Source organism: Palaemon carinicauda, chromosome 10, assembly GCF_036898095.1.
Source record: "Palaemon carinicauda isolate YSFRI2023 chromosome 10, ASM3689809v2, whole genome shotgun sequence".
Classification (NCBI taxonomy): Eukaryota; Metazoa; Arthropoda; class Malacostraca; order Decapoda; family Palaemonidae; genus Palaemon; species Palaemon carinicauda.
In genome coordinates this window covers 127,182,027-127,200,199 of record NC_090734.1, presented here as the reverse complement: position 1 = coordinate 127,200,199, position 18,173 = coordinate 127,182,027, and the positions used below count along the sequence as shown (strand labels likewise).

Genomic DNA, 18,173 nt, shown 5'->3' with positions numbered 1-18,173 from the left:
CTTTATTTGGAAATAGTTCCAAACTAAACAACGATAACTGTTCTGATAAAGAAGCTGTCTATAAAGAAATGCAAGACCTATTCAGTAATATATTAGAAGAATACAAGAAAGAAATCAAGTTACCATTGTTTGATCAAAATGACATAAAAATACTAAGAAATCTAATAATAATAATAATAATAATAATAATAATAATAATAATAATAATAATAATAATAATAATAACAATAATAATAATAATAATAATAATAATAATAATAATAATACAGCTAAACATGTGTTCTGTTGTATCATAGGCCTCACTGCACAGCACAAACTCTATCCTTTTTATTCCTGTTCCTATTATTTTCATTTAAGTCTATCATATTCAATCTTGATTTCATTTCAACTCTTCATTACTATTACTGCTTCCTTATTGTTAAGTTCACCTATGTAATCTTTTCTGCCACTACTATTCACAAATCCCAGTTTGGTGATTTCTGCTTTACTTTCTTCCATTTTTCTTTTAATTTAATTTGCCACTTTACTTTCTATATATCTTTTGCTTTTTATACTTTCTTACCTTTTCTATTTAGAAAAGCCACACAGGAGCGCCGTTACAAAGGCTATGACCCATAAATGTTGGACACTGGACTGTAGGACCAGGACTGTATACTCTGGGCTCAATACACTGCAATTTTTAGGTAATTATTTCTACAGAGTCGGCTTCAAGTGCCTTTTAAACTTACTTACATTTACAAGTGGTACTTTTGTAACAGACATACATGTTAATGATGGTCCAGCTATTTCAGCTTAGCCTGCCGTAATATTTTATTTGAACTCGCAGACTTACTTGGTAAATGCTGTACAAACAGTTTTCCTGTTCTGATTATTATGTATTTATTATAATGTTGGTTAATACTATTAAAAGTAAATAAATAGATAACCAGATGTAGTCCTTTTGGGGTGTATGTATAGTAGCGGCCACCTGTATGTATGATGACGGCTAACTAAGAATACAGCAGTGTAATGGGGTCGTCCACCCACCCCCGTTAGTTGAGTAGGTAAGGACATGGCTTGTAGGTTAGGTTAGGTGGGATGTTTAGTTTAGTTGGTGACCATATTTTATGCTCGCCGAAGGAACGGCCACTGATATACCAAGACTCGACCTTTTTTTTAATTAAAGCAGTATTCTTGTCATAGGCTAAGAAGGTAGTTACTGAATATTAGCCTATAACCTTTGCTAGTCTATGGCAAATTAAATTCACTTCAATAAACTTATGTACTTGCGCCGTTAGTTGTAATCGTGGGGTTTCAAATAATTCTAACATCAAATTGTACTGGAAATGTATAATTTGTTAAGTTGAGGTACATTTTCCCTGCAACCCCTCAGATAACTAACTTAACCTGCGATACTGCATCCCTAGAAGAGTAGGGTATTATTATTATTATTATTATTATTATTATTACTAGAAAAGTTACAACCCTCTGAAAAGCAGTAGGCACTAAGCCCAAGCGCTCCAATACGGGAAAATAGCTCAGTGAGGAAAAGAAACAAGTAAATAAATAAAATACATGAGAAGTGATGAATAATTTATTTAAAATATGTTTAGATCAATCATAATGTTAAAATAGATGTCATATATAAACTGAAGATAAACTTGTATTAGCCTGTTGATGATAAAAAAACGTCACTACAACTTTGAACTTCTGAAGTTCCACCGATTCATCTACTGTATTAGGGAGATAATTCTACAATCTGATCCCAGCTGGAATAAAACTTCTTGAATACTGTGTAGTATTGAAGCTTATGATGAAGAAGGCAACACCGTTGAATTTACTGCATACCTAGAACTACATATAATAGAATGGTACAGTTTGTGAAGATCTGAATGCAAAGCATGGTCAGAATTATAAAAAGATCTTATGCTACATGCCTAAAGAACTAACTGAACGATGGTATCAGAGGTTTATACCTTGATAAGAATAAGAAATTTAATAGACTACGAGTTCTTGTGTAACATATCAAGATGAGATTCAGCAGCAGTGAACACAGAATGGGAGAGAGAAAGAGAGAAGTGGTACATACCAATTTTCAATATTAAACTTAGCCGGTGATTATATAAGCTGCAGCTCTGCTGCTCGACAGAAAACTCTACGTTCAAAATCCGCCAGCGATCGCCATGCAGGTAGGGGGTGTACATCAACAGCGCCATCTGTCGGGCAGGTACTCAGTACTCAATGTAAACACAGAACTCAATTTTCTCTCTGTCGTGCTACCGGCAAGACCTACTAATTCGCTGTTGCTAACTGGATTGGTTTTCACATCTTTTTGGTGAAGTACACATTTCTGGTTTTGAGCTTTCGCTTTGCAGGCTTTATCTTCAATACATCCTTGCATTCTTTTGTTGATATCGGATTATTTGTTGATGACTTTGGATAGTTTTTGAATTCCCCACTTGACTAATTCAAAATGGCTGACCCTTCTCAAGTCCCTAGATTCAGGAAGTGTAATGCTAGGGACTGTTCAAGGCGTCTTCCGAAGGCCTCTATCGATCCTCACACCGTTTGTTCCAATTGTCGGGATAAAACCTGCCAATTGGAAGATCGATGTGAGGAATGCGTTGGGCTTTCGGAATTCGATTTCATCGAATTCCTTAAATATACACGTAGGCTAGAGAGAGAGATAGAGTCAGGAGAAGTTCGTCTCGCTCCGTTGAATTTTCCTCTCCTCATGCCCCACAACCTATTCCTTCCCCTGTAGTGGTTGCTCCTGATCCCCCTTCTAGCACTCAAGAACCTTCGATGGCAGATATGATGCGTGCCATCCAAGCTCTGGGTGAGAGAGTCGAGTCCTTGGCTAGTGACCGCAACCAGCTCATGGCAGACGTCAAGGAGCTGAAGTGTAAGAGTGCAGTGGGTGATAAAGTGAGTGATAGTGTTGTGGATAGTGTTGCGCTTGAGGGTTCGTCTGTTCGTGCCTGTCGTCCTCCCAGTCCGGGACCTCTTGCAAGCTCCCAAGCCCAGGGGAGAAGCAATGTCGTACGACCAAAGGGTTCGAGAGGCTTTAATCAGCGAACAGACGTTCCCTCCGTGGTTTCGGGCGTATCTACCCAAGATCGCCCCACCCACACAAAGACGAGTGAGCCCATTTATTCCTCGTCTGCGGAAGAGGTTTCTCGTAAGAAACCATGGACCAAGGTCTCGCGGCCTCTTAAGCGCAAGTCGGTCCCTTCCGCTCAAGTCCAACGGCCCAGTTGTAGCCACTGGGTCAGTTCGGACTCGCTGCAGTCTTCCGACGACTGCTCACCTCCTAAGAGAGGCAAAGCGGTACCGCATCAGGCAGTCACACCGTCTGTTGCCGCACCTGCTCCTGTAGACCCTAAGTGGTCTTTGCTGCAGACCATGCAGGCTCAGTTAACGTCATTGATGCAGGACTTTCGTGCGGAGAAGGTTGACGCTGCACCAACCTCTAGCCTACAACCACCCACGGTGGTGCGTCCTGTGGACGCTGAGGCAACCTTCGGCCGCACTCCAGCTGAGAGAGTCCCGCCACCCATGCGCTGCCAGCCGCATGTTGACGTTCAGCGACGCACGGAACCTTCCGTTGACGTTCGCGAGGTACAACAACAGTCTAAGTTGTTTTGTTTTGACGCGGTGCGTCAACCTCCGCAATCCATTGTGGTTACCTCTGCTCGCCCACATCAGACTACACAGTCTGGAGTAGACGCTATGCGTCCCCGCGCTGCTATGGTTGTTGCCAGTTCACAGACTGGGCAACAGTTCCATGACGTTGCGTCCGGTTCAGTCACGCGTGCACCCGTGCTGCCGGACTCAGCTGACCAGCCGATTCCTACTCCTTTGCCGCTTCCTCTTCAGTTCTCAGATGATGGACTCTCTGATGATGACGATGCGGCCCACATTGATGACCCACATACGGACCTTGACGAACCCAAGACCACGCAACCCTCTTTGGACTTTAGAAAAGTTCTTGCTCTGTTCAAAGAGGTGTATCCGGACCAGTTTGTGTCTGCGGCTCCACGCTCCCCTCCATCAGAGTTTGCTTCAGGTACGCAGTCATCCGCGCCTGCCTTTACGAAACTCGTCCTCGCCCGCTCGTCCAAGAGAGCTTTACGGGTTTTAGGAGACTGGATGCAGTCCAAAAAGGACCTAGGGAAGACAGCGTTTTCGTTTCCCCCTGCGAGACTCTCTTCCAGATCGAGCGTCTGGTATGCCACGGGAGAAGTTCTCGGCTTGGGAGTTCCTGCCTCTGCCGAGGGCGACTTCTCAAGCCTGGTAGACTCTCCCCGCAGGCTAGCCATGAGACGCTCTAAGATATGCTGGTCTCCTACGGACTTAGACCATCTGTTGAAAGGAGTGTTTAGAGCCTTCGAGGTCTTTAACTTTTTGGACTGGTGTCTGGGAGCTTTGAGCAGGAAGATCTCCCCGTCTGACAAGGAATCTTCCTTGCTCATAATGTCCTGCATGGACAAGGCCATACGAGACGGATCTAGTGAACTTGCGGCTTCGTTCGTATCCGGGGTCCTCAAGAAACGGGAGAACCTTTGCTCTTTCCTGTCAGCTGGAGTAACACCATGTCAGAGATCTGAACTCCTTTTTGCTCCCCTCTCAAAGTGCCTTTTTCCAGAGGACTTGATTAAGGAGATTGCTGCCTCTTTGATTCAGAAGGACACCCATGACCTGGTTGCGTCCTCTGCCCGCAAAGCCACCCCTTTGCCTTCCGTGTCAAGACCCAGGATGGACACTCCAGCGTCCAGATTCATTCCGCCCTTTCGTGGCAGAGCCTCCAGCAGAGGAGGTGCTCGTGCCGAAGGGAGACGTGGGAAGAAGAAAGGTACCAAGTCCTTTAAAGGCAGAGTCTGACTGCCTCCTTCTTCAGACAGCAGTGGGAGCCAGACTCAAGAACTTCTGGCAGACCTGGGAGGCAAGAGGCGCAGATGCACAATCTGTGAAGCTGCTCAGAGAAGGGTACAAGATCCCGTTTGTACGCAAACCCCCTCTAGCAACGTGTCCCATCGATCTCTCTCCCAGGTACAGAGAGGAAGACAAGAGACGAGCTTTGAAGCAGGAGGTGTCTCTCTTACTAGAAAAGGGAGCGGTAGTCAAAGTCCGGGACCATCAATCCCCGGGCTTCTACAACCGTCTCTTCTTAGTGGTAAAGAAGACAGGAGGGTGGAGGCCGGTGCTAGACGTCAGTGCGCTGAATGTCTTTGTCACAAAGCAGACGTTCGCCATGGAGACCACAAAGTCTGTTCTAGCAGCGGTCAGAAAGGAAGACTGGATGGTCTCTTTAGACCTAAGGGACGCATACTTTCACGTCCCCATCCACCCAGACTCCCAACCTTTTCTGAGATTTGTTTACGAAAAGGTTGTCTACCAATTTCAAGCCCTGTGCTTTGGCCTAAGCACAGCTCCTCTTGTGTTTACGAGGCTGATGAGGAATATAGCCAAATTCCTTCATTTAGCGGACATCAGAGCCTCCCTCTATTTGGACGACTAGCTTCTAAGAGCCTCTTCCAGTCGTCGCTGTCTGGAGAATCTAAAGTGGACTCTAGATCTGATCAAGGAATTGGGTCTCCTGGTCAATATAGAAAAGTCTCAACTGGTCCCATCCCAAACTATTGTGTATTTAGGGATGGAGATTCACAGTCAAGCTTTTCGGGCTTTTCCGTCGGCCCCCAGAACAAGTCAAGCCCAGGTATGCATCCAGAACATGCTGAAGAGGGAACGATGTTCAGTCAGACAGTGGATGAGTCTGATAGGGACGCTATCATCCCTGGAACAGTTCGTTTCGTTAGGGAGACTACACCTCCGTCCCCTTCAATTTCACCTAGCTGTTTACTGGAAAAAGGACAAGACGCTAGAAGCGGTCTCGATCCCCATTTCCGAGAAGATGAAGTCGTCCCTGACTTGGTGGAAGGACAGTATCAGCCTCAGAGAGGGTCTGCCCCTGGCTGTTCAGACCCCCAACCACGTTCTCTTCTCGGACGCATCGGACACGGGCTGGGGTGCGACTTTAGACGGTCGGGAATGCTCGGGAACTTGGAACTCGCATCAAAGAACGTTACATATCAACTGCAAGGAGCTACTGGCAGTTCATCTGGCCTTGAAAAGCTTCAAGTCCCTCCTTCAAGGCAAAGTGGTGGAGGTGAACTCGGACAACACCACGGCTTTGGCGTACATCTCCAAGCAAGGAGGGACCCATTCTATGACGTTGTACGAGATCGCAAGGGACCTCCTCACCTGGTCAAAAGATCTAAACCTTTCACTAGTAACGAGGTTCATCCAAGGCCACTTGAATGTCATGGCAGATTGCCTCAGTCGGAAGGGACAAATCATTCCAACAGAATGGACCCTACACAAGGATGTGTGCAAGAGACTGTGGGCCACATGGGGCCAGCCTACCATAGATCTCTTCGCAACCTCGATGACCAAGAGGCTCCCAATATATTGCTCACCAATCCCGGACCCAGCAGCAGTTCATATAGATGCCTTTCTACTGGATTGGTCACATCTAGACCTTTATGCATTCCCCCCGTTCAAGATTGTCAACAAGGTACTGCAGAAGTTCGCCTCTCACGAAGGGACAAGGTTGACGTTAGTTGCTCCCCTCTGGCCCGCGAGAGAATGGTTCACCGAGGTACTTCAATGGCTGGTGGACGTTCCCAGAACTCTTCCTCTAAGGGTGGACCTTCTACGTCAGCCACACGTAAAGAAGGTACACCAAGGCCTCCACGCTCTTCGTCTGACTGCCTTCAGACTATCGAAAGACTCTCTAGAGCTAGAGGCTTTTCGAAGGAGGCAGCCAGGGCGATTGCTAGAGCAAGGAGGACATCCACTCTTAGAGTCTACCAGTCGAAGTGGGAAGTCTTCCGAAACTGGTGCAAGTCAGTATCAGTATCCTCGACCAGTACCTCTGTAACCCAAATAGCTGACTTCCTATTATACCTGAGGAAAGAAAGATCTCTTTCAGCTCCCACGATCAAAGGTTACAGAAGCATGTTGGCATCAGTCTTCCGTCACAGAGGCTTAGATCTTTCCAACAACAAAGATCTACAGGACCTCCTTAAGTCTTTTGAGACCACGAAGGAGCGTCGTTTGGCTACACCTGGTTGGAATTTAGACGTGGTACTAAGATTCCTGATGTCAGAAAGGTTCGAGCCGCTACAATCAGCCTCCTTTAAAGATCTCACTTTAAAGACTCTTTTCCTGGTTTGCTTGGCCACAGCTAAAAGAGTCAGTGAGATTCACGCCTTCAGCAGGAACATCGGATTTTCATCTGAAACGGCTACATGTTCTTTACAGCTTGGTTTTCTAGCCAAAAACGAGCTACCTTCTCGTCCTTGGCCGAAATCGTTCGATATTCCAAGCCTTTCAAATATGGTTGGAAATGAACTAGAAAGAGTCTTATGCCCTGTTAGAGCTCTTAAGTTCTATTTAAAACGAACTAAACATTTACGAGGACAGTCAGAAGCTTTATGGTGTTCTATTAAGAAACCTTCTTTGCCCATGTCAAAGAATGCCTTATCTTATTATATCAGACTGTTGATACGAGAAGCTCATTCCCATCTGAGTGAGGAAGACCAAGCTTTGCTGAAGGTAAGGACACATGAAGTTAGAGCTGTCGCAACTTCAGTGGCCTTTAAACAAAATAGATCTCTGCAGAGTATAATGGACGCAACCTATTGGAGAAGCAAATCAGTGTTCGCGTCTTTTTATCTTAAAGATGTCCAGTCTCTTTACGAGAACTGCTACACCCTGGGACCATTCGTAGCAGCGAGTGCAGTAGTGGGTGAGGGCTCAACCACTACATTCCCCTAATTCCATAACCTTTTTAATCTTTCTCTTGAAATGTTTTTTATTGTTGTTTTTGGGTTGTCCGGAAGGCTAAGAAGCCTTTCGCATCCTGGTTGATTTGGCGGGTGGTCAAATTCTTTTCTTGAGAAGCGCCTAGATTAGAGGTTTTGATGAGGTCCTGTAGTATGGGTTGCAACCCTTGATACTTCAGCTCCTAGGGGTCGCTCAGCATCCTAAGAGGATCGCGAGGCTCCGTAAGGAAGACCTACTTAAAAAGGCAGAGTAATTGTTCAAGTCGACTTCCTTACCAGGTACTTATTTATTTTATGTTTGTTATTTTGAATAACTGCTAAAATGAAATAAAAAATCCTTAGCTCATAATAATGTAAACAATTATTGCTGGTCTCTACCCACCCCCCTGGGTGTGATTCAGCTTATATAATCACCGGCTAAGTTTAATATTGAAAAATGTTATTTTTATAATAAAATAAATTTTTGAATATACTTACCCGGTGATTATATATTAAAGGACCCTCCCTTCCTCCCCAATAGAGACCCAGTGGACCGAGGAGAAAATTGAGTTCTGTGTTTACATTGAGTACTGAGTACCTGCCCGACAGATGGCGCTGTTGATGTACACCCCCTACCTGCATGGCGATCGCTGGCGGATTTTGAACGTAGAGTTTTCTGTCGAGCAGCAGAGCTGCAGCTTATATAATCACCGGGTAAGTATATTCAAAAATTTATTTTATTATAAAAATAACATGTTTCTGGTGCACACTTCTACTGCTGCTGTCCCCTTCACCTTTTGCAATGTTCCAAAGAAGTCACCAAAACTCAGGATGACTAGTCAGTCAGAGTTTTTGAGACACCTAGCAATACCACTGCATGATTTTATAGGGGCAGTAATGCTACATTGAGCCACAACCTTCGGGAAGGAGTTAGGTGTCAGGTTTCAGTGCTCATGTGCACTGATTGATATTGTATGATCCTGGTACTCAGCATTGCTAGTCTGGATTCCGGTCCCTCATCTGCCTCGGGACGCTTGCAAGAATGACCACCTGATGAAGCTGCGTGGACGAAGTGATGACGCTTCTGATTCTTCTGATCCCCTGAATCGCTTGTTCAACAGAAGGAGAAGTGCCCCTCCTGATCATTCTCCTCATGAGAAGTGATCGCCACATGCATGCTCTCAATGAGTTCTTGATAACCATGTGCACGCTCAGTGAGCACAATTTTACCCCACATGCTCTCCATGAGCATAATCACCATACACTCGCCACGAGCACAATCACTACGTGCACTCTTCATGAGTACAATCATCATGCTCCTACTCTGCTTGCACATACTCTCATCGAGCACGATCAAACCACAAAACCGAGCCACTCGGTCTGGGTCTCCACAGACACGATTGTTTCAGTCTTGCTCACCGTGAGCAAGGAGAGCCTTAGCTCCTTCTAGGGACAAGAAATCTTGTGCTGCTACATCTTATTCACCATGAGAGAGGAAGCAGCAAACTCGGCCTCTCCCCCTAGGAGACAGGAAGGCTTGCACTTTCAAGTCTTGTATTTTTCCTAACTATGGTATACAAACCCGAGACTTTTAAGTTACACTGCCTGCCTCAACCACCCTGCAAATCCTAGGTTGAGGCCAAAGCTAAGGTTACGCTACCTGGTGGGTAGGCGGGAGGACCCGCCACTTGCTAGCTACTACTAAGACTAACATTGCCTTGTTTATAGAGTACAGTACATGGATTTGCTCAAGTCTTATTCCTATCTAAGGTCTCAGATTTGTACAGTATATACTGTACAGTAGTCAGGAAAAGTACAGTTGTTCCGTCACTAATACAAACAAATGCTATTTATAAGGATATTAGATTTGGCGAAGCTTAAAGATGAGCCATAAGACTTTTAGCAAGGATTAATCACCCATCTGCAAGTCAGCGGAGGGTGGGGGGTAGTGTGCTACCCTGCTCACTCACGCACCTGGGCTGAGTACCCACTTTTTGCTTTGGCTCGGTGGAGAACGAATGTTGCCGCTCTCTTCCTTCTCATTTGACTTGCTATTGTTGACTTAATTACTTTTTTAAGCTTTTTCTTTTTTCAGTGTGTTTCTATTTTCTCCTTGACTGTCCTCATGCAGAATTGTCCAGGACCTGAGGGATGCCCCTGTGATACTTTCATGTCCTTTGTTGATACGGACCCGCATTCGTTGTGTCCGTCGTGCTGAGTGCAGCGTTGTGATCAGGACAACACCTAACTTGTATGTCGGGAGTGGTATGCATCCCAGTGAGAGAGGTTTGGGCACCTTCGCAAGAAATCTAAGAGAGATTCTTCGCCTTTGGGGTCTTCCTCGAAGTCAAAGAAACCTTGGACTTCTTCCTTGACCCCCCTGATCTCATCCGGAAGCTCCTGATCAATAGATCTCCCCTGAGGAATGATCAAATAGAAGCATATACTGGCTAACACCAAGTCAACCTCGGGGTTCGAGGGACAGGGCTGCTTCCTCTAGAAAAGCAATTCTGCCCCTCCCCTGAACGTAGCCTTCTTTTTCTCTTATGTATTACAGATTTGGCCGTCGTTGAGTATGACAGGTCCCCCGTCGAAGGAGGCGTTGCTAGAACTCCTTCAAGGAGGTGGGGAGAGGAAGCGTACACTGGCTTCCTCGGAGGTGAAGCCCTTGTCACCGTCGCGTGTGATAGATCATAGAGTTTCTTCTATCTTGACCGCAGAAGGGTCCGCCCCTCATCTTTGTTTGCTGCTGCTGCTGAGGCCAAAGACTGCGCTACTCCCCAATGCTTAGCCGACTCTTCCATCAGGTGGAACAAAGTCCGAGGCAGGTCTTTCCTAGGGGTGGGCATCTCTCTCATCCGAGAATGAGGTTCCCCCCAGCAACCACATTACATAAAAGTTTAAGGTGCCATCGTGTCTCTCTGACGACTCCCTGCAGAGCAGGTTTCCTCTGTGGAGGAACCTTGCCGCTGCCAATGAGCTCCCAGAGAGTGTGGTCCACCTTGATGCTCTAGACGTTCTCCTTCTCCCTCATAAGACTCCTGCAACTCGAAGAACTCTTACCTAGACAGTCACGTTGCTAATATCTCAAGCACAAAGCACGCGTAGGCCGCTGGCTTTCCATAGCACGGTGTTTAGCGAGGTGTAGCGTTTCTACTGTACTATATTAGTTACTGGCGGAGCACATACAGGGAAACCTCAGGACAATGCCAAGAAGCCAGTTGGCACGGATTTCCACCCTCCTAAGGGGTAAGACATCCCCTATAAATAGCGTTGGTTTATAATAGTGTCGGAAGTAATTGGAAGTAATTTGTATTTCTCCTAACGATACAAACCTGTAGCTATTTATACAGATTGGCCTGCTAGCAACTATCCCCCTAGAAGTCCTACCTGGAAGCAAAAAGTGGTTACTCAGCCCAGGTGTGAGTGAGTGGGGTAGCAGACTAACCCCCCCCCCCCCCTCTAACTAGCGGATGGTTGGTTGACCCTCACTAAAAGTCTTATGGCTCGTCTTTCAGCTTCGCCGAGAGTAATATCCCCTATAAATAGTGCAGGTTTGTATCATTAGGAAAAATACAATTGCTCCATAACTGGAATACAAACTACGCTATTTAATAGGGGTATTACTTTCGGCGTAGCTGAAATGACGAGTCATTAATTTTTAACGAGGGGTTTACTACCCACACCGCTAGTTAGCTGGGGTAGGGGAGGGTAGCTTGCTACCGCCCCCTCTCACACACCTGTGCTTGAGCTCACTTTGCTTTCGGCTCGGATGGTGGTCGGACGTGTCCGCTCTTATCTTCGCCGTCATTTGGCAGCCATCTAATTGCTTTTTTCTTCTCTTTTTCTAGTTCTGTATATGTGAAGTTGGCCTCTGCAATCATGTGCACCTGCCCTGGGTTTCCCGACCGCCCCTGTGGAACATTCATGTCGGCGGTCGAGACTGATCCTCACGCCCTTTGTCGTCCTTGTAGGGGCCAACGGTGTGATAGCAACAACAATTGTAGTGAGTGTAGGGAGTGGTCTACCTCCCAGTGGGAGAGGTTTTCGCGACGACGGAAGAAGAACGGGATAGTTCTCCTTTGAAGGTTGGAAGTCCGAACGGGATAGTTCTCCTTTGAAGGTTGCTTCGAAAGGAGAAAAACCCAAGGCCTCTTCTTCCGTTGCCCAAACCTCCTCCGAAACTCCCACTCGGTCGGTCTCTTTCAAGAGACCGTCGAGTGGTAGCGTAGACCAATGTATTGTCTACTAACCTCGGGACTCAAGAGATGACGTTGCTTCCCCTAGCGAAGCAGCTCCACCTCTCCCCCCGGGGGAGGATATGTCACTAACCTCCCTTTTTCAGCTTTGGTCCTCCTTGGGGCTTATGGGTTCGCCCTCCAAGGAGGTTTTGCTTAACTACATCCGATTGGGTGCCACTGTCAAGCATTTGTCGTCACCGTCAGAGGTTGATTCTCTGTCTCTTGTCGACGTTGTGGTGTCAGAGGTATCCAATGCAGTATCAGCCATCACCTCTTCCACTCCAAACTATACAGTAGCTGATGGCTAAGTTTCTCCCGTTCCTGTTCAACTTACAAGGGAGAAACTAAGTCCATCGTCAGTCTCTCCTGCTAGTGTTCCTCTCCTTCGGGGGAATTCACTTCCAGAGACTCCTCTTCGGAGGATTGCAGAAGGTCAGCGTGCTGATCCAACGGCCCCCAGAGGGCGCATTCGTCGGAATGCTCGCCTTCCTCTTCGCCTTAGAGGCCTTCCTTCGCCTGCGGTGAGGAGGCGCCTCTTTGGTTCAACATCTTCGATGCAGTCCCCCACAGAGGAGCCTCTAGACCAATTATCCATCACTGCTCCTGCATTGGTCCTGGACCTCTCTGTAGATCGTTCGCGATCTCCTTCGGTGGAAGGTCGTCCTTTTAAAGGACACGTCGACCTTCCACCCGACAGACCTGCTGACCTTCCGTCTCCATTTCTACATGGGCCTAACAAGGCTCCACCTAAGCACGCTGTTGCGCGCCAACAACATACGCGCTCATGAGACCTGATGATCGTTCTTTAGTAGCTCGTCAGGCCCCATCACTACGCGCGGATTTTCACCATAACCCTGACATAGGGCATCAAGAGCGTAGGCGCATACGCTCCAACAGGAGCATAGCTCCATCTCGCGCTATGCGTGCCCACGTCTTCCTGCGCGCCCTGTGCAAACTGCGCTCACGCGCCCTGCGCTCACGCGCCCTGCGCTTACACGCCCACAGTCTCCTGTGCACTTGTGCCCATCTGCGCGCCATCAACCTCCTGCGCAATGGCGCTCTCCTGCTTGCCAGCGCTCCTCTACACGCCTACGCTCCCCTACACGCCAGCGCTCCCCTACACGCCAGCATTCTCCTGCGCGCCAACATTCTCCTGCCGGCGTGCATAAGCGCCCAGCATCTGACTCTCCTGCGCGCCATGCTGCGCACCATCCTGTGCGCCAGGTAAAACCTGCACGCTAACTATCAGTGGATAGCAGAACTTCCTGGAAGTCAGCAATGCTGTCTTCTCCCACGCGCCAACCAGTACCAACGCGCCAGCCTTCTCCCGCGCGCATCCGCAAGGATACGCGCGCCCTGCGCACACGTGCCCATCCTCTCCAAGGGATGCACGCCAACATTCCCTCGCGCTCCTGTGTGCCCCACATGATTCCACTGCGCGCGCGCCCTACGGCCGGCACAGATGCGCGCGAACACTCCCCCGCGTGCTCGTGTGCCCGCGCGCCCGCGCACTCAACGTGATAATCCTGCGCACGCGTGTGAATACTCTCCCGCGCGCGAATACTCTCCCGCGTGCGAGCCCCGATATTCTCCCTCGCGCGAGCGCCATTATTCTCCCTCGCGCGAGCGCCATTATTCTCCCTCGCGTGAGCGCCATTATTCTCCCTTGCTCGAGGCTACTGAACAGCGCACGGCAAGGTCGCGATCGCCTCATTCCCCTCCCTGCAAGCGCATACCACCGCGCATTGTGGGGGAAGGGAAACTTCCAGAGGGGTCCAGGATCCCAAAGCTACCACAGGCGAGCCCACCAATGGTAGTGACTCCTCTTAGGGATCCTTCAATCCCTTTCCCTTCAAAGGGTATGTCTGACAGCGCGTCTGTTAGCCAACAGCCATGGTTCGGTGCCCTGATCAGAGCCGTAGCTCAGGCTTTCAGGCCCGTCCTCTCTGAATTTGGACACAGAACCATGGCTTTTTCTACCTTCGAGGCAGGTTCCTTCTTTTCCTCAGACATCCTCTCCTTCCCTTTCGGACGAAGATTTCACGTCCCCAAGGGAATCACACGAAGAGAGATTTTCCCCCCATCGCACCAATGGGGGAAACCTCTCTTCGCGCCGAGGGGTCTACTCATTCGGGGATTGAAAGGAACATGCCACCCTTGTCAATGTTGGAGTCTTATATCCTTTCCAGGAAGGAATCTAAGGACTCCAAAACATTGCCGAAGTCCTCTACTAGGACTAGGATGGAGCCAGCTATCTACTCTGGGAATGTCCGCGACTCTCCCCAAGAAGTCCCTTTGGGGATAGAAGGAGACTTCGCTGCAAGTCCTGCAGCAGGAGGAGACCAGCAAGAGTCAGAACATGCGTTTTGGCAAGTTCTGACTCTAATGAGGGCTCTCAACGGGTTTTCCGACCCAGAGATTCCTCCTCGAGAGGGCAAGGACACTGTCTTAGACCGTGTCTTTGGTACTAAGAAACCCTCTAAGACCAGTGCAGCCCTGCCTGGTCTCAGGGGGTTAAGAGTACCAGGGACAAGATCTCACAACAGCTCTCCGAGATGTCCTCCTCCAACCGTTCCGGTGCCACCAACAAGCTCCTCCCACCTCCTCGCGTATAGCAGAGGAGGTACTTTGAGATCCTGGAGGAGCCTTATTTAGCTCTTCCTCTTCACCACTCACTGGAAGAGCTAACCAGGGGAGTCCCTCTTGAGAGACTCCAACTGGCAAGTTTCATTCTCGGCAGCCGAGATCCTCAGCCAGGAGAAAGTTGCGAAGTGTGCTATGCAAGCCACTTCATGGCTCGATATCTGGTTGTGGACCTTAGGTATCCTGATACGTTCTGAGGACTTCTCCAAGGAACGTACCAGGAAAGCTATGGAAACCTTCCTTCTCTCAGGTACAGTGATGCCTCAGGATACGAAAGTAATCCGTTCAGGATACGATTTCGTATCCTGATTTTTTTCGTATCCTGAGTCGCGTTTTACATGTAAATAGCCTAATCCGTTCCAAGCCTTACAAAAAGTCACCTTTTCTTTCATAAACATGCTAAACTGTAGTAATAAACATGCAATGCAGCCATTTCTATCATTCAGTAATTAACCCAACCGTTAAAAACAGCCTAATCCATTCCAGAAACCACCATGAGATTATTCAATAATGTAATTATAGCCTAGTTATCCCCTCCAAGCCCTAAGAAAACGGTCCATTTTCTTTACTACTGTATAAAAGTTACGGTACTGTATGTAAAGCATTTGGATCAGTGAAGGTGTATTGTTACCTGTACACCTAAATTAAGGGTTGATACCCTGAAAAAAAAGGTACTGTACTCTTGGCGACGAGTTGGGATCTCGTAAGCTTTTCGTATCCTGAAAATTTTTTCGTATACTGGGGCATAAAAATCTTTGTATCGCTTTTCGTATCCAGAGGTATCACTGTACTCGCACAATCAAGTTTCTGGCCCACCAAGTCTCGAACTTGTGGGCAAATACCATCCTGAAATGTCGGGATGCAGTAGCTGAGAGATTCCATCAGAAGGTCCCTAGCACCGAGATCAATAGGCTCAGACATTCCTCCCTAGAGGGATTCGAGCCTGAGGATGTGGAACATGCCGCTGAGAGGTGGAGGAAGTCTCATCAAGACTCCCTCCTCCATAGGGCTTTAACATCCAAGCCCTATAAGCCTCCAGCACCACAGCAGTCCCGTCCAGTCAAGACCACTATGACGACAACAGCAGCGAAGACCTTGGTGTCTAAGCCCTTTCCTGTCAAGGAAAGGAAAGGCAAAAAGTCCTCCAGGGGAGGCACGAATCTTAGAGGCAGCAGCTGAGGCTGCAAACGCTAGGATAGGCAGTCCCTCTGCATTTCCACCAGTGGGGGGGATGTCTACAAAGTTGCTCAAACAGGTGGAAGCAACTCGGGGCCGATTCCTGGACAATCTCCGTGATCAGTCTAGGATATCGCGTCCCGTTCATAACATCTCTACCTCCCCTGACGACGAATCCAGTGTCATTGAACTCCCTTGCCATGGGATCGGCAAGGGGGCAAGCCCTTCGGGCAGAAGTCCAGACTCTGTTGAAGACGGGCGCTCTCCAAGAGGTCCTCGACGGATCCCCAGGCTTCTTCAATCGACTCTTTCTTGTAAAGAAGGCGTCTGGAGGCTGGAGACTAGTCATCGACCTCTCAGCTCTGAAAAAGTTTGTCAAACAAACTCCGTTCAGCATGGAGACGGCAGACACGGTCAAACTAGCAGTAAGATCGCAAGACTTCATGTGCACATTGGACTTCAAGAACGCATACTTCCAGATCCCAGTCCATCCGTCTTCAAGGAAGTACTTGAGATTCAACCTAGACAACAGAATGTACCAGTTCAAGGTGCTGTGCTTCTTTCCACAGCACCACAAGTCTTCACCAGAGTGTTCACCCTAGTATCATCTTGGTCACACAGGATTGGCATCAGTCTCCTCCGTTATCTGGATGACTGGTTAATCTTAGCAGACTCGGTGTCAACCCTTCTTCAACACCGAGACAAGATTCTGAGACTTAGCCAAGATCTGGGGATTATGGTAAATCTCGAGAAGTCTTCACTGCTTCCCACTCAAAGACTGGTATACCTAGGCATGATTATAGACACCACTCTCCACAAAGCCTTCCCATCTGACGACAGGATAGTAAGGCTGAGGAAAGTCGCAAGACCTTTTCCCAGACAAGAACTTCCAGCCCAATCGTGGTTACGTCTCCTCGGTCACCTTTCATCGCTGGCCCGTCTAGTTCCCAATGGTCGCCTCAGGATGAGATCCCCTCAGTGGCGACACATGTCCCGGTGGAATTAAGTGTACGACTCCCCGGACATCCAGATCCCCATGGGACCTGCGGAACTGATGGATCTCCAGTGGTGGGTGGCAGAAGAGAACCTACGAAAAGGAGTGGATCTTCTCGTCCTCCCCCTGGATTTGATGCTGTTTTATGACGCTTCAAAAAAAGAGTGGGGGGCCCATGTGCTGCACCACATGACCTCAGGCCTTTGGTCAGAGTCAGAAAAGTACCTCCACATAAATCTCCTAGAGATGAAGGCTGTCTTTTTAGCCCTTCAACAGTTCCAACAGTACCTGGCAAGTCACTCTGTGGTGTGATGAGTGACAACACCACAGTAGTGGCCTACATTAACAAACAAGGAGGTACTTTTTGGCAGCAACTATCCCATCTAGCAGTAGAGATACTGAAATGGGCCGGAATCCACTCGATACCACTATCGGCACGCTTCATTCCGGGCAAAAGGAATGTGCTCGCTGACAACCTGAGCAGAGCATCTCAGATAGTGAGTACTGTACCGAGTGATCTTTGGATCATCTAGTAGCCAACAAAGTCCTGACTTTGTGGGTTCTCCGACTGTGGACCTCTTCGCAACGGCCCTGAACTTCAGGCTCCCGCTGTGCTGTTCACCAGTCCCAGACCCCAAGGCTCTCTGGCAAGATGCTTTCCAACAACGGTGGGACAACATCGATGTTTACGCCTTTACCCCGTTCTGTCTGATGAGGATCGTACTCAACAAGACCAGAACATCAGTCAGTCTTTCAATAACCCTCATAGCTCCGGTATGGCATCATGCAGAATGGTTCCCGGACCCTCTGCAACTCCTAACGGAGCCACCAAGAGAACTCCCTCCAGGACACAATCTACTCAAACAACCACATGCCAACATCTTCCACAAAGCCGTAGATTCACTACGGCTTCACGCCTGGAGACTATCCAGCATCTCCTCTCTGAGAGAGGATTTTTGCAACAAGTTGCAATCAGGATGTCTGGACACCTGCGAAAGTCTTCAGCAGCAGTCTACCAGGCAAAGTGGAAAGTCTTTTGTGGTTGGTGTCGTGGAAGGGGTATCTCTCCACTCGATGCCACTATTCTAACAATAGCGGAGTTCCTTGTGTATTTGTGTGAAGAAATGCGCCTTTCAGTCTCGGCAGTGAAAGGCTACCGCTCAGACTTAAGTCTCGCCTTCAGGCTGAAAGGAATGGACATTTCCTCAATCGCTAGAACTTTCTCTACTCACACGTAGTTATGAACTTACCTGCGCTCAGTCGGAAGTGAGACCTCCCCCATGGAACGTGGTTCGAGTTCCCAGGTCTCTT

The 18,173-nt window shown here is 48.1% G+C and overlaps 1 protein-coding gene across 2 annotated transcripts in view; it reads left to right on the top strand.

Moving 5' to 3' along the window:
- The first annotated feature begins 573 nt into the window (after positions 1–573).
- LOC137648732 (uncharacterized) overlaps positions 574–18,173 on the top strand; it is a 54,726-nt gene continuing 37,126 nt past the window's right edge. The window contains exon 1 of one of the 2 annotated variants that reach the window (XM_068381796.1): positions 574–683. The gene's annotated coding sequence lies outside the window, so the exon portion shown is untranslated. The other variant, XM_068381797.1, reaches the window with a different exon arrangement.